This window comes from Scylla paramamosain, chromosome 36 (genome assembly GCF_035594125.1).
Source record: "Scylla paramamosain isolate STU-SP2022 chromosome 36, ASM3559412v1, whole genome shotgun sequence".
NCBI classification, from domain to species: Eukaryota; Metazoa; Arthropoda; class Malacostraca; order Decapoda; family Portunidae; genus Scylla; species Scylla paramamosain.
The window spans coordinates 10,021,502-10,036,907 of record NC_087186.1 but is presented as its reverse complement, the minus strand read 5'-3'; the positions used below and the strand labels follow the sequence as shown (position 1 = coordinate 10,036,907).

Genomic DNA, 15,406 nt, shown 5'->3' with positions numbered 1-15,406 from the left:
AGTAACTAACGTAGAACATGAACAAAGTCAACAGAACAACAACAACAACAACTAGTACCACCACTACTACTACTACTACTACTACTACTACTACTACTACTACTACTACTACTACTACTACTACTATTACTACTACTGGTAAAGAACTCAGAAGGCAACATCCACTGAAAATAACTACATTATAATTAAGCTCGTGATAATTGCTTCCAGGATTATTAGTCGGAGGCAAATTGTGTTTTTGGGAGGGAGGTGTTTTTGACCTTTACAGCCGAGGGAGTTAAGGGTCTAATTAGGATGGACGGATGGTCTTTTTGAGGTGTTTGGGGGCCTTGGGTGGAAAATAATTAGGCAGTCTTACCTGGAATAGAGAAGAAATCAGGTAATCTTCTCTGCTGCTGCTATCTTGATTACTACATATGAGAGACAGACAGACAGACAGACAAGCAGATACACAGATAAGCAGACACACACGGACAAACAGGCAGGCAAGCAAACAGACAGACAAAATAAACAGACACACAAACACAGATAGAAAGACAAAAGCGAGACATAGACAAATATAAAGACACACAGACACACAGACAGGCAGGGCAAACAAACGGACACACATAAATATCAACGTATATGTATACAGAAAGACAGACAGACAGGCAGGCAAGCAAGCAGACAAACAGATAAACCATGACAAAGACAAAGACTTACAAGGTTACAACATACAGAAAAATATTATGGATTGAAATAGACAAAGGGCTTATGTTGTCATGTATATGAATAGGACAAAAAAAAAAACAAGAGGAAATAAATTAATCTCTACAAGCACTCCTTAAAAACGCCACAAACTTCGATGAGAACGGTAAGGGAAATGGCAAATGTTAGTGAAAATTGGATTGCAAAAACCCGTAGACTTATGTACAATTTTAATCTTCCTCGTACTTTTATTATTTTTTTTTTTTTTTTTGCTCTTTCCCGTGATGTACGTAAGGTTAGAAAGGTCACTGTCAAGCTTTTTAAAGACCAAGAGAAACTGTACGATATTTAAAGACGTATTGACACAAGAGAACACAAAGGAAGAACAAAATAATATCATCTTTGTTGTGATAACCTTAAGGAACGTGACATAGTGTTATAAATGGAGGCTGTAAACATTAAGAGAATTAAGGGATATAAGAGAGACAAACGCAAGGGAACACAGAAGAAGAACAAAACAGCATCAGACCTCTTGCAGTTAAAATAAAAAGCGAGGAATAGATATGTTATAAAATACGGCTGTAAACTTTAAGAGAATTATGGGAAAATTTTTAAGGGTCTCCCAAGGGTTATAGCGTAAGGGTGGAGGTGGTTGTGAGGGTCATGGAGGAGGTTCCAAGGGTCATTGTGTTACGGAAGGTGAGGGGAAAGAGGAGCGGGAGAGGAGGGGTGTTAGTACATGCGGAAGTTTAGGGAAAGGAAGCCGTACAGGAAAGGTAACGTGATGTGTGTGTGTGTGTGTGTGTGTGTGTGTGTGTGTGTGTGTGTGTGGGCGTGTTTCATTCTAAAAGTCTCTCTTTCTCTCTCTCTCTCTCTCTCTCTCTCTTCTCTCTCTCTACTCTCCTCTCTCTCTCTCTCTCTCTCTCTCTCTCTCCTCTCTCTCTCTCTTCTCTCTCTCTCTCTCTCTCTCTCTCTCTCTCTCTCTCTCTCTCGTTACCAACCGTTGGAAGCTAGATTTGTTTCCCTGTTTCCTTCCTCCTCCTCCTCCTCCTCCTCCTCCTCCTCCTCCTCCTCCTCCCTCCTCCTCCTCCTCCTCCTCCTCCTCCTCCTCCTCCTGTGACCTTTTGCGGGTGGTGGAGGTAAGACTGAATGTCGGTAATTAACATATCACTGCATAATTGGTCTTTAGAGGCCTTTGTGTTGACAGGGAGGAGGAGGAGGAGGAGGAGGAGGAGGCGGTGCTTGTTATCGTGCGTTCCTTTGTTTGTGTTTGTTGTGGGCGCCCGCCAGTTTATTTTCCTTTTTTACTGTATCCATTTTATTTTTTTCCCTTCCTTTTTTTTTTTCATTTTCCTCCACTTCTGTGTTCCCGGGGGCCGTCATATTTCCACTTTGGCTCTGTGTCGCCTTTCCTGTAGTTTTTTTTCATCCATGCTTTTTTCTCTTTTTTTTTGTGCGTGTTTTTTTTTTATAATAGATATTTTTGTTTACCTATATCGAAACATGAATGTACGTATTCGCTTCAAAGAAATTATTGTTGGGTCTTGTCACCGCGTCTAATTAATTAAACATGGAGGAGGAGGAGGAGGAGGATGTTGATGGAAAAGAATAAGAAGAAAAGAAAATAGAAGAGGAGAGAGGAAATAGTAACTGAAGATGAGGAGAAGGAGGAAGAAAAAAAAAAAGGATGAGGAGAAGAACAACAAAGATGAGAAGAAGAAAAAGAAGGACCACTAAGTTGACACATGCAATTATTGATATGACCTTGAATGACAGATAGGCTCACGGGTTACCTGCAGATCTTCATCAGAGGCGAGGCATTAATTATCCCCTCCCTCCGGTGAGACGAACACAGGTGATCGATCTCCTTCCTCAGGTTAACGGGGCCGTGGGATTGAGGTGGATACGCAGGAGTAGGAGAGAATGACACTTGTGAAAGAGTGAGGGAGTGAGAGAATGGGTCCTGGTGTGTATGAGGAAGAGGGATAGTGAAAGTAAATAGAGAGCAGTGTGTGAAAATTATGTTATTGTAGGAGGCAGGGGAGTTACTGGTTTCTCTCTTAGCCACTCACGCGTTCCCACAAGCATGCGAGGGAATGGAAAGGCAAATGGTATATAGCTGGAAGATTTATTTACAACATTGTCAACTGTTTAGTATTTTCCTGTATTTTTTTTTCTTCAAGGGCCTTTTGACATTTCACTCTGTGTGTGTGTGTATGTGTGTGTGCGTCGTTTCTTCTGCTTTAATTAGTCTTTCCTTTAACTGAATGCCCGAGTATATGTTGAGATAGGAAAGGATTTTATTAATAGCTGGAACTGTTCTGAGTAATCTTGCTGATTATATCCGTTTTTTCTTTCTATTTATTTGTTTAATAGAGAGGTAGAAAGGTTGTGAGTAATTATGTTAGTCATCAGTTTCTTTTTTAAGTGTTTTATGTTCGTTCATTATACTTCCTTTCATCAATTTTTCTCTCGTGTTTTCTTTGGCAATTAGAAAAGTGGTGAGTATTTTCGTTAATCACGCTAGGTTTAATATTTCTCTAAGTGCTTTCATCTACTTTTCCCGAGTGTTTCTTCCATCTTCATTCGTTCGCGCGTGCGTCAGTTTCCCATGGCTGGTTCTCATCCTGCGCTCGTCTGCGTGTCATTTGTTCCCGTCAAGTGTGTTAATACCTTGCGTCTCTCACCTGTCTGTCGGGCATTCCTGTCTCTCCCTCACTCACACACCTGTCACCTCTATTAGTCATACTTCACACCTGTCATCATTCCTGCCTCACTTTACTCTCTCTCTCTCTCTCTCTCTCTCTCTCTCTCTCTCTCTCTCTCTCTCTCTCTCTCTCTCTCTCTCTCTCTCGCTCTCTCGCTCTCGCCCATAAATACAGTAAATGAATGACAAATGTTATGTTTATATTTCCACGGCCGCACTTTGCTCATCGCCAACATACATTAAGTAAGAACACCGGCGCAGTTTTCCACCTAATTTCCAGCCTCTTTCTCTCCCCTCGGTGTGTAAATGTTTGCACGCGCGTGGGTGGTGCTTGAGGCAATAGCTTCATCACCGGGCGGGAAGTGAGGAATAAAACACGAGTACACACACACACACACACACACACACACACACACCATTACACATCCCTGATTCACGCCAGCTCTCCCTAACGTAACCCTGACCTAAGACTGGCCACAACTTACACTACCTGCCGTGGACCGCCGCAGTCTGACGCCTCGCAAATCTGGCAGATAATACGATGACACTAATCCTGACCTCTCCCTCGTCTTCCTCATCTTCCTCCTCTTTCCCCTCCTCCTCGTCCTTCAATGCATGATCAGCACAGGTTTCCAGATTTGGTTTCCTCCATGCTGTGACCCGCCTGTTGCCGCCTGCCTGTGTCCCGCCCTCAATACACCCATTATTTATTTAACCTTTTTTTCCCTACGCACTTTTTTTATTTTTTTATTCCTTGCTCTCACCTGCTTGCAATCACGGCGCCCCTGAAAGAAAACGATGCGCGGTGACTTTTGTTGGTGTGACATTGTGTGAATCCGGTTTTTGTTTGCTCGTCGAAGCATTGATCACTGCGTTTTATTTTATTTTTCTTATGAGGAGTTCGCATGACACACCCGGACTGGAAATCGCGGTGCCACGAGACAGAAGACGTGGCAATGCTGCGCCGACCTGAGGTGCCGCTTTGTGTTTTCCCGACGCCCGATTTGTGGCGCCCGAGACACTCTCCTTCAGCGGCATTCATCACCTGTGTCTTGACCCGACTTGTCCTCGAGGCCTTGAATGGAGAGCAGACAAAGAAAGAACCTCGGCGAGTACAGAGCGAGACATCACCGCCAACACCACCACCACCACCACCACCACCTGGCAACTCAGCTGTGGGAATCAATATGAAAGCACGGCAGATCCAACTCCTTCTAAAACACACACCTAGGCCAGGCCCCTCGGAGGCTGTGGTGGCATCGCCCTCTAATGATGCCACAGGATCCCTGACGAAGGAGAGATCGAGATGGCGTCGCCTTCCGCGGGTGATCAAGACAAGAGGCAGGTTGGCGCCGTGCAGGAAAAGTGGCAACGTTGACCAGCTGGGCGAGAGGCAACCCCGAACTGGCCAGCCCGTCAGTGGGCCTTATGATCCCGGCGTCGGGAGCACGTCACCGCCAGCCCCTAAGTTGACTATGTCGCTGTGGTGCCGCGGAGAACATGCCTTGATCCCAGACTCTGAGCCAACCAAATGTAGGGATGAGGTACTCGCGTGGTGAGGCGAAGGGTGGCGCCGCCGCTGAAGGTCCCCACTACGCCCTAGTGAATGTAGGGGAGTATGGGCCGTAGAGTATTCATCATTAGTGGCCACCGCAGTCCTGGGTGGGGCCCCTCCCGTGACTGACAAACAAGCGGGACCCCTTCCTGCTCTGAACCACCGCGGCGCGAACTGTGGACGCTACATTCTTGGAAACACAACGCGGAAAGAAGGAAAAAAAAGTTGGAACATTTATCAACTCTGTCGTGATTGAGAATTTCGCGATGGTGATTACGTAAAGCCCAGGGCTGGTGGCAGGCGGGGCAGTGTGGGTTGGTGCGTCACGAGGGGAGTGTTGCGTGGTGGTGGTGGTGGTGGTGGTGGTTGCCCGTGTGGTGTGGGAGTGTTGCACAGTACGTCCTGTCGCGTGGAGTGACCACACCTGCTGCTGCTACTCTCTCTCTCTCTCTCTCTCTCTCTCTCTCTCTCTCTCTCTCTCTCTCTCTCTCTCTCTCTCTCTCTCTCTCTCTCTCTCTCTCTCTCTCTCTCTCTCTGTCTCTGTTTCATTTATTGACGTTATCACCCTTTGACAGCTCGCCTCTGTTCAAGTGTTCATTTCATTCACTCTGTTGTTATTGTCATTACTTGTCTGTATTTTATCCTGCTGGTTGTACTTGTGTGTTTTGACGCTGCTTCTGTTATTTATCTTCTCCGTTAATTGTTGTTCAAGTTAAGTGTTCAAGCATTCCAGTGTTTATTTCTCTCTTAAAGTCGCTGACAATCTCCCAAACTTCAGTCATTCGTTTTCTCTGTCATGTTCCCATAACCTGAAGTCCTGAAGTGGAATTTGTGAAGGAGGAGAAGTGCTTGGGACTCACCGAAAGTTTGAATGAGGTGGAGCGGCGACGGTGGTGGTGGTGGTGGTGTCTGTAGTGGCGATGGTGGTGGAGGCAACTATGACCCGGGTGGGGATGGGCTGAGCAGGGCTAGGCGGGCTGAGGCAGGGTGGGGCAGGGCGGGGTGGAGTGGGATGGGGCGGGGCGGTGCCGGGCGGGGCGGGGCGGGACCAAGGAGCCTCAGGAGCACGGCCAGGACAGTCTGCCCTGAGCCCTCAGCATCACACACACAAACCTTGCCGGCGGCGTAAAAGTCCACCACCACAACATAAAAAGCACTGCATTCCAGACATAACAGTTCCTGGAGCGCTGGCCGGGCGTCCGGTGTCCAGCGCGTGCTGTCCCTGCTAATATAGAAAAAAATGAAGATGAACGTTAATAAAGCCACGTCCTGCACGCTGTACGGGGCGCCGCAGTGCCCGCCGCCCCTCCTGCAGGGTCGCCGGCAGGTTATAGATCTGCCGCTGCAATAATGCGCGTCTGTCTATCACTGACGAACAAAAAGAATGAAAATAATGCTGGAAAATAAGTCTGGCTTACCGTGGGTCTTCCTGAGCTGGCGGACAGGTTGAAGGGAATGTACTACGTCGCCTGTTGGTGTGTCGATGACACCAGACACCTGTTACCGCAGGCGTGACGCCGCCAGCAGGCACAGTCACGCCCAGGACCAGCAAGGCTGGATCATCGCCCTCTGCCTCTCCCTTGCTTCCTCCTCCACCCCTGCTGTGCTACCCCATTTCCCCTCTTACCCTCTACACCCCTTTCATTCCTTTCTCTCTTCCCCGCTCCCTGCTCTCCCCACCCTCTCCCGCCGCGCCAGGGAGGGTCCCCGAAGTAACGAGGGCAATTCACAGATACCGCCGGGCCGCGAGGGCCATAGCGTCGCCGCGGCGCCTCGCAAGGTGTCTCGTGAATACTGGATGAACTGAGATCATTAGCCATAAGCCTTCGCGCTACGACACTGATTCGTAAAATTAGTTACCGAGACATTAAAAGCAACGATCCTTACTGTACTTAGCGTAAATTTGCCCCAGTGCAAGTCAGAACAGAGGAAGCATTTAAATATCGAGCAGGACCCTTGCAAGCTTGGCGGGTTTTATTGAGTGCCGGCCATAGAAAGCACTGGCTGGCTTTTACCTGGGCGTGACGGGAGGACGGGGGGTGTGAGTGCGTGGCAGGAACGTGATGAAGCAGGGGAAGCGTGTGTGTGTGTGTGTGTGTGTGTGTGTGTGTGTGTGTGTGTGTGTGTGTGTGTGTGTGTGTTGGGGCCAGGCGGGATGGAGCAGGGCGGGGCACGGAGAGGGAAGGGCCGAGATAGTGAAAGGAATGCATTACAGCCTTACAGTGATGCCTGCCTCCAGTTGTCACACCTGTCACTAACACCTGTACACCTGTGATTAATTTGGTATCTGACACCTGAAGCTCAGCTGTGCTACGTGGGAGATCGGAATGCGAGGATCAATAGAAGGAAATAACAGTGATACCTGAATGAAGTGAGGAGACATTATAAATTGCGTCATAGCACTGCAAAATTGAGGTCATGAGGCGCTGGCTGGGGGTTATCATAGAGCGTTGCATCTCCCGCTGAGAAACTCTTGTGAGCTGAGATGTTGAGAAGAGGGAGAAGAAAAATAAGATCAATAAGGAGCATACAGGAATGAGATATGTACTAATAACGATGAAAACAACTAATAATAATAATGATGATGATAACTCCCATTAAGCCAAGGGATAAAATTAATCTTCTGCGTAATCATATTTTTTCAGATGACTCGCGTGGGAATCTTTTTCTTGACAATTAATTCAGGCCATCGTGATTAGCTCAGAGAAGAGAAGGTCGTGAAAATGAAGTAGAGAAGAAAAGAGGACAAAAAGTAGAACAGGAGGAGGAGGAGATAAAGGAGAGGGGGAGGAGAAGGAAAGAAGGAAAGGAGTCAATCTTACAATCTTTCCTTCCCTCTCTCCTTCCCTTTCTTTTTTCCCCATTCTTCTTTCCTTCCTTCCTTACTTCCCTTTTTTCACCGTCCCAGTATCTCTCTCTCTCTCTCTCTCTCTCTCTCTCTCTCTCTCTCTCTCTCTCTCTCTCTCTCTCTCTCTCTCTCTCTCTCTCTCTCTCTCTCTCTCTCTCTCTCTCTCTCTCTCTCTCTCTCTCTCTCTCTCTCTCTCTCTCTCTCTCTCTCTCTCTCTCTCTCTCTCTCTCTCTCTCTCTCTCTTCCCTCCATCTCTCCCTCCGTTCATCCTTCCCACTCTTGTGTGTCTGTCAAACTTTTCCATCGGTTCCCCATTTTCTTTGACCGTACTGCACGCATGTTCCCGTTCGCTCGTGTGTCTGTTTTTGTTCTCTCTCTCTCTCTCTCTCTCTCTCTCTCTCTCTCTCTCTCTCTCTCTCTCTCTCTCTCTCTCTCTCTCTCTCTCTCTCTCTGCAGTGTTTATGTGTGATCGTTTGACTGTGTAATATTTTCTTGGAGTGTTACTTGTGTCAGTTATATTTGTTTGCTTTTACATTACTTGTCTTTGGGTTTTTGTGTGTGTGTGTGTGTGTGTGTGTGTGTGTGTGTGTGTGTGTGTGTGTGTGTGTGTGTGTGAACTATAAGCCCTTCCTGTCAATATGTTGTGCATTTATATCAAAACATCAACTCTGTATCTGATGCAGAATATTTTAGACGCGTTCGGCCTTGAGCAGGAGTCGGTGAAGGTAACCATGAAAGAAAGAGCCGGTGAAAATAACTCAAGAACACAAATAGCGCTCCAAAATGGGCAACAAGGCTTGGAAAATTTCTATGTATACTCTTCCCTAAAAATAAACTCGCAAGATCCTGAAGAATAGGCGTGTGTGTGTGTGTGTGTGTGTGTGTGTGTGTGTGTGTGTGTGTGTGTGTGTGTGTGTGTAAACAAAAGAGCGTAGGTGAGGGTTCTCCTTTGTGGTGATGTAGCATTCTTTTAATTTTTCCAGGCGTTCTTTAGCTCATTATCTTATTATTATTGTGTAAACCTTGAGAGAGAGAGAGAGAGAGAGAGAGAGAGAGAGAGAGAGAGAGAGAGAGAGAGAGAGAGAGAGAGAGAGAGATCATGTGTCGTAATGGCTTTACAAGTGAAGTAAGTCTCAAGTTGTGTGTTAATAGTGGTGGTAATGGTAGTAATGGTGGTGGTGGTGGTGGTGGTGGTGGAGGAGAACGCTTTGAAGAGATGACCTACCATCCTCTCAACATTTCCAGTCTCTCTCTCTCTCTCTCTCTCTCTCTCTCTCTCTCTCTCTCTCTCTCTCTCTCTCTCTCTCTCTCTCTCTCTCTCTCTCTCTCTCTCTCTCTCTCTCTCTCTCTCTGTGTGTGTGTGTGTGTGTGTGTGTGTGTGTGTGTGTGTGCAGTTTTTAAATCCCTCCGCCTCTTTCTTCTACTTTTCCTCTTCCCTTCCTCCTCCTCCATCCTGCGTCAGTATTTACCTCTCGCACCTTTTAGTAATTCTTTCTCGTATTACTTTCATCATTCCTTCTTCCCCTTCTGTTTTCTTTGCTTTCTGAGAGAGAGAGAGAGAGAGAGAGAGAGAGAGAGAGAGAGAGAGAGAGAGAGAGAGAGAGAGAGAGAGAGAGAGAGAGATTGACTGCCGGACACAGATAAAGACAAAGAGAATAGACAGTTAGACAGACAATAAAAGACAGGAGACAGACAGACACACTCACACGGACAGACACATAGACACACAGACAGACACACTGACAAACAGAGGAGTGTCTGGCAAAAGCTTAATTCCTTTTGCTTTTGTTTATGTAACTTTCTTATTCCCCCTCCTCCTCCTCCTCCTCCTCCTCCTCCTCCTTTTCATCTTCATTTTCCTCCGTGCTTCATCTCAGTTTCCTTTGACTTGGCTCATTGTTTTCCTCCTCCCATGTCCTGGTTTTCCATTTCTGCACCTCTTTTCCATCCTCCTCCTCCTCCTTCGCCTCCTCTTCCTCTTCATCTATTTTCCGTCCCTTCCCTCCTCCTCATCTTCTTTCCCTCATTCTCTCCTCCATGTATCCCTTCCATGTCTCTCAACTTCTTTCCTCCTCCTCCTCCTCCTTATCCTCCTCATCTCCAGCCTCCTCCTCAACACTTGGAGCCTCATTCAGTCTCACATTCTCCACTTCGAAACTAGATTCACTCAGTAGGAAAGGCACCCCGCAGACTGAATCGTGTGTGTGTGTGTGTGTGTGTGTGTGTGTGTGTGTGTGTGTGTGTGTTTGGGGAATTTCACTCAGTCTCGTCCTTGACCCTTTATCACTCACACACACACACACACACACACACACACACACACACACACACACGGTTCGCGAGACTCCTTAGGCGAAGTGTTAGAGTAAGAGGAGGAAGAGGAGGAGGAGGAGAGTGAGAGGAGAAATAATTATAATGTCACTTGTTGCCATAAAATGAAATGCAGTTTAAGGATGAAAAATTTTGTAGCCTCGCTGTACCTCCTGTTAATATTCATAGTTACGTCTTTCCTTTGTGTTCTGATGGACTGGTGGCAGCGCAGCGGGAAGAGGGAGTTACGAGGCCTTTGTGGTAAATAATGCACGTAAAACCCACTAGCCATATATGTTATGGTGAAAATTTGCATAAGTGGTGAAATGTTTAATGAAGCGAAGTGCCACGTGACTCCGGAAAGGGCTGTGATTGGTTTGACGTCACAGTATGAAGAGCCAATCACTGAAGGTCATTACTATTTTGATGCAATTTCTTTTTTTATAGTGTTTAAAGAGATAAAAGGTTTTCACTGGACGAGAAACACAAGCACCTCTTTTTCTTAATTCCAAAGAAGTTAAGGTTTGCAATGAACAACAGAGACAAGGCCAAACAAAGTCTCACCCTTGCCTCGTTCCATGATATTTAGATTTTTTATTATCATATGCATTTGTTCCTCAACATTGTTATATACCAGTTAACAGCACCAATGTAACTTAAGTATGCCTTCACAAAATATACCAATTAACGTATTAGTTTGCTCCCTAGTCACTGAAAACACAATTGTCTGCCTTTTAACGGTGAAATCTCCTTCTGCAACAAATATCCCGCCATTCTATACTACTAAGACGAAACCAGAGCACAACTTTTTCCAATAAGCCCCAACGAAGATGGAAAAGACTTGCAAGATCGTAACAATGTGAGATTTGCTTGGCCTCCGCTTCTAATCCTGTCAACTCACATCGAACGGCATAGCAGATTCCAGCAGATTCCGGGAAAAAATGTGTTGCAATCCGTTTTTCATGTTGCGAAGTTTCCAGCATTCCCGGAGCATTATGAGGCACCAGGCTGTTCATACCTTACGTACAGGAAATCAATGGCGTTGCTCCCATTTCATTTCTTTCTATTCCTCGTTCATCACTGGCAGCGTGCTCGTGTATCGCTCGTGTGTCTCTACTTCACGCTCCGGAAGTTTATTCGATACAGTAATTCACTCCGTCTTCCCAGAACCTCGTCCACATATTGTCGTCCGCATAGTAATACAGTGTGTCGTGTCCTTGTACTATTAATGGAATTGCTTGTTTGGACCCCAGCAAATATTCATCGGATTAAACAAATGAGAGTGCTTGAAAACAGTGCCTCCGCGTCAGACCTGGCTTCGTTGTTACTGCTATTATTATTATTGTTACCATTACTATTACCGTCATCATCATTAACAAGGCAAAGCAAAACTAACGAACCAAAGAGTCTACACGGTAAGATTTTCCCCGAGTGAAAGCTCGTATAAATCCCAAACAACTTTATCCAGTGTTGGGGAGGTCCTGAAGTCTGCACGGCGCCCACTTATCCCAGGCGCTCAGTGACTTCAGTTTCCACGACCCCCAGGCGCTCTCAGGACGAGGAATACTTGCCTTAAAAACACTCAGTCAGGAGAGAGAAAACGAGTTGGCGCGTTGCTCACTTTTCTCAGTAAGGAGCGCTCTTGTGTGAGGTTCCTCTGTGGCTCAGCGGCTCCCTCGGTCACGTTGTCGAGCCGTCTCTGTGTGGCACTCAGCGGAACAATAGGGTACGAAAGGCCGTGGGTGTTAAGAGTGTCTAGGAATGTCGGAGGCGTGAGTTGCATTGTCTCCGGCTGGTTGAGTCTTAAAAGGAGACGAATGAGCAGCCACGTTAAAGTCAAAGTCGTTTCATATAACTTTAAAATATCAGCCATAGGTGTTTAGTGTCACTAGGAATGTCTGAGGCGTGTGGTGGTATTGCCTGTCTCCTGCTAGTCAAGGCTTGAAAGGAGACGGATGAGTAGCCACGTTAATGTCAGGTTAGTTTTATAATTCAATATACAAAAGTGTTAATATCAGCGTGTTGGCCGCAAATTAATCTCCTCTCAGCATCACAAGGGCGAGGAGTTATAATCCAGCATTCACCTCCACCTGAGTGCCTTGGTGTTGACGCTTATGATCACGCCCCTTCACCTCGACCTGTCCTGCCCCTTGATGTCTTGCACGTCTGCTTCCCTCCCACGTCCTTGTATGTTATTCTGGCTTTGCCCCTGACCTTTCATCTGTTAGCCATTTGCAGTTCACAGAAAAGATAATTGGAAACCCAAACTTTGCAATAATAGTGTAGAAACTTGAGAAAAAAAACACAATTTACAGGTCATATATATTCATTTATGCAAGACAAGCTACAAAAAGGCTGGAAAATAAGCCCAGTAAATATAGAACAGTCAAAAGACTATGACGAAAGCATCTTGAAACCTCCCTTGCAAATAACGAACGAGAAAGCGTATCACATGAACTCGCAAACTCAAGAACACCCACTCATGCCGGACTGTCCTCTTGCCAGCTGCGTGTCTGCCCCAGGTCTGCTAAGACAAACACCGCCAGATACACGTCCGTCTTGTCCTGCTGTTGTTTGCCACTTGAAGCTCGAAGTCCGTGAAGTGTTTACGTTCTTCTGACTGCCCTTCCAAGCCCTCCACAGCGTCTTGTAAAGGAACCAAGATAGAAAAGCCATCGGAAGAGACTCGCGGCGCTATAAAGTTGAGGAGAAAGACAAAAGGCATTCACTCACTCACACACACACTCACGAACTCTTCACGCACATTCACGCCCTCACTACACCCACTTTTGCCTCTTTCCCGCCTGTCGCCTTGCATAAATTATCATTTTTTCCTGGGGGGTTTAGTGTGTTTTGCTCGACCCGGTGTGTGAGGACTCGGTGACGGAGGAGTGTGGGATGCTGTTATTTTGTTAACTATCGCCAGATTAAAAATGTTTCCCCCCGTCATAGTCGAAGCTGATTTTCATTTCAAGATCTACTTTTTTTTTTTCCATTTTATGCACGCGGTCTCACTAATTGGTGCTTAATTAGGACATGTAGAGACCTCGGGAAAGTATGTCACGGAGAGAGAGAGAGAGAGAGAGAGAGAGAGAGAGAGAGAGAGAGAGAGAGAGAGAGAGAGTGTGTGTGTGTGTGTCTGCCTGTTCACCGTGACATGCACACAACAACAACCGGAGACTCCTGAATCGAGACACACACACTTGGGCCTCGAGACAGCCCGGGGGAGATTGAATCCTGAACCACTGAGATGCCTAAGATTTCCCTGAGGTTCCTTGGGTCCTGGGGGCGAAAAACGAGGGACGAGGGGAGGGAATGAAGCGTAGGAGAGAGACAAGGACAGGAGCTAGGACTATATAGGAGTTTGATGAAGGGAAGGCTAATGAAGAGAGGAGTAAAGGGAGATTGTAGAACGAAGGGGGAGGAATAAAGCCCGAGGGATGAAGAGCCTAGAAGGGTCAAGAAGTGGAGGAAAAATAGTAATGAAGGGCCTTTGAGGGACGAAGGGCTGGGGAGGGAGAGGCTGGAGGCAACAGGAGAGAAGTTGGAGACTGAAATACTGCTGGGGTTCTTTGAGATCTGAAGCGGCGGTAGATCCTATGAGTCCTCCTCCTCCTCCTCCTTCTCCTTGTCCTCAGGCCCCAGTAAGCTCATGGAGGCGTCAAGGGACAAAACAGCAGCATCACGTCATCTTCAGGGGGAAAAGTATAAGATCTCCTCCAGACAGTTCCTCCTTCAGCTTTGTTTGTGCTTATGAACTGGGGGAAAGACGTGATTTTTTTATATGAATGGGTGTTGTGTTTTTATTTCTTGTCTGTATACGAGTAAGTGGTAACTTGAAATATCAGGGCAGAGAAGGAGGAGGTGGAAGGAGGAGCAAGAGGAGGAGGAGAACGAAGAGGAAGAGGAGGACGCGTGATGGAGATTATCGCCTCTCATGAATTGTGTATTACTTTTTTCCTCTCTCTCTCTCTCTCTCTCTCTCTCTCTCTCTCTCTCTCTCTCTCTCTCTCTCTCTCTCTCTCTCTCTCTCTCTCTCTCTCTCTCAATTTCTGCTGATATTCTCATTTTCTCAACGTTTTTGCAAGTATTCTTCAGTTCCAAGTTTCCTTCTTCTCTTCGACTGCACCCTCAAGTCATATTCTGGCATCATTTTCTTTTTCACCGCCTTTCCTTTCCTTGAAATCGTATTAAATGTTATTTCTACACTGTATCTCCATTTACGTTATACACAGAACAGCACTCCAACATTTGTTCCATCTTAATCAAGTAAAAGTAGTTGTAGCTTGTACCTTAGTCTTCTATACTTCAGGTAGTGAGCTAAAATTACCTTGCTGGAACCTGTTATTTGAAATCCTCTGTAATCTTTTAAAGTGTCTACAGTTGACTCACCTCCAGGTCTTCACTAATGTACCTCACTCACTTTTTTCACGGTGTCACCTTGCGAGAACCTAAAATATGATGCTATTTAAAATCTTCCTGCTATTGTGTCCCATACATCTTCACTAACACATTTCACTCTATTCATTATGTCCCCCTCTATTCATTATGCCCCCTTTTTTCACCTGCTCGCCTCGTTTCCATCATCCATTAAGAACAAAACTCAGACTCAGCACTTCGTTAAGAGTTTCCGCTTACCTGTTCTTCCCTCCCTACCCGCCTTCCCTCCCTCCCGTCCCTTCTTACCTTCCCTCCTTCTCTAAAGTCTTCAGGTACATCCCTCCAATTACGAGGTGCGTTCCTTAGGTGAAGAGAGTCCTCCTCTCTTCCGTAGTAATCCCCTCCTCTCCCTCCCTCTCTTTCTCTCGCTCTTTCTCCCTCTCTTGCGCCTTAGACTTTTTATCGGTGACTCTTGGGTGACCCTTCAAATGTAAATTGAAAGGAGTGGTAGTGGTAGTAGTAGTAGCAGTAGTAGTAATAGTAGTAGTAGTAGTAGTAGTAGTAGTAGTAGTAATAGTAGTAGTAGTAGTATCGTTTTTAAATACAGATAGAGAAACGTATTTCTTTAGTTTATAGGTCTTGAAATATATTGTGTATTTTTTTTTTTTTTCAGTTTAAGAATTTTTATACATCTGTTTACCCCAGAACAAGACGAATTATATAAAAGTCATCTCAAAACAACAACAACAAAGAGGAAAGTAATTGCTGACTGAGTTAAGAACTGTTGGGAGGAAATGGAAGCAAGTCCACAAACTCCCATAATGCACAAACTTTTAGTAGGTCACCATCATGTCAGTCTTACAGAGGACGATTTCAACACCTTTCCTCCCTTCCTCCCTCCCTCCTTCCGTCCCTCCCT

The 15,406-nt window shown here is 46.0% G+C and overlaps 1 protein-coding gene across 7 annotated transcripts in view; it reads left to right on the top strand.

The window, feature by feature from the left end:
- LOC135090964 (neuron navigator 3-like) overlaps window positions 1-15,406 on the top strand; it is a 55,690-nt gene that overhangs the window by 17,233 nt on the left and 23,051 nt on the right. The window contains exon 1 of one of the 7 annotated variants that reach the window (XM_063988212.1): window positions 4,344-4,927. The exons of the other annotated variants lie outside the window; for them this stretch is intronic. The gene's annotated coding sequence lies outside the window, so the exon portion shown is untranslated. Of the gene's footprint in view, window positions 1-4,343; window positions 4,928-15,406 lie in introns of those variants that run through there. 7 annotated transcript variants of the gene reach the window in all.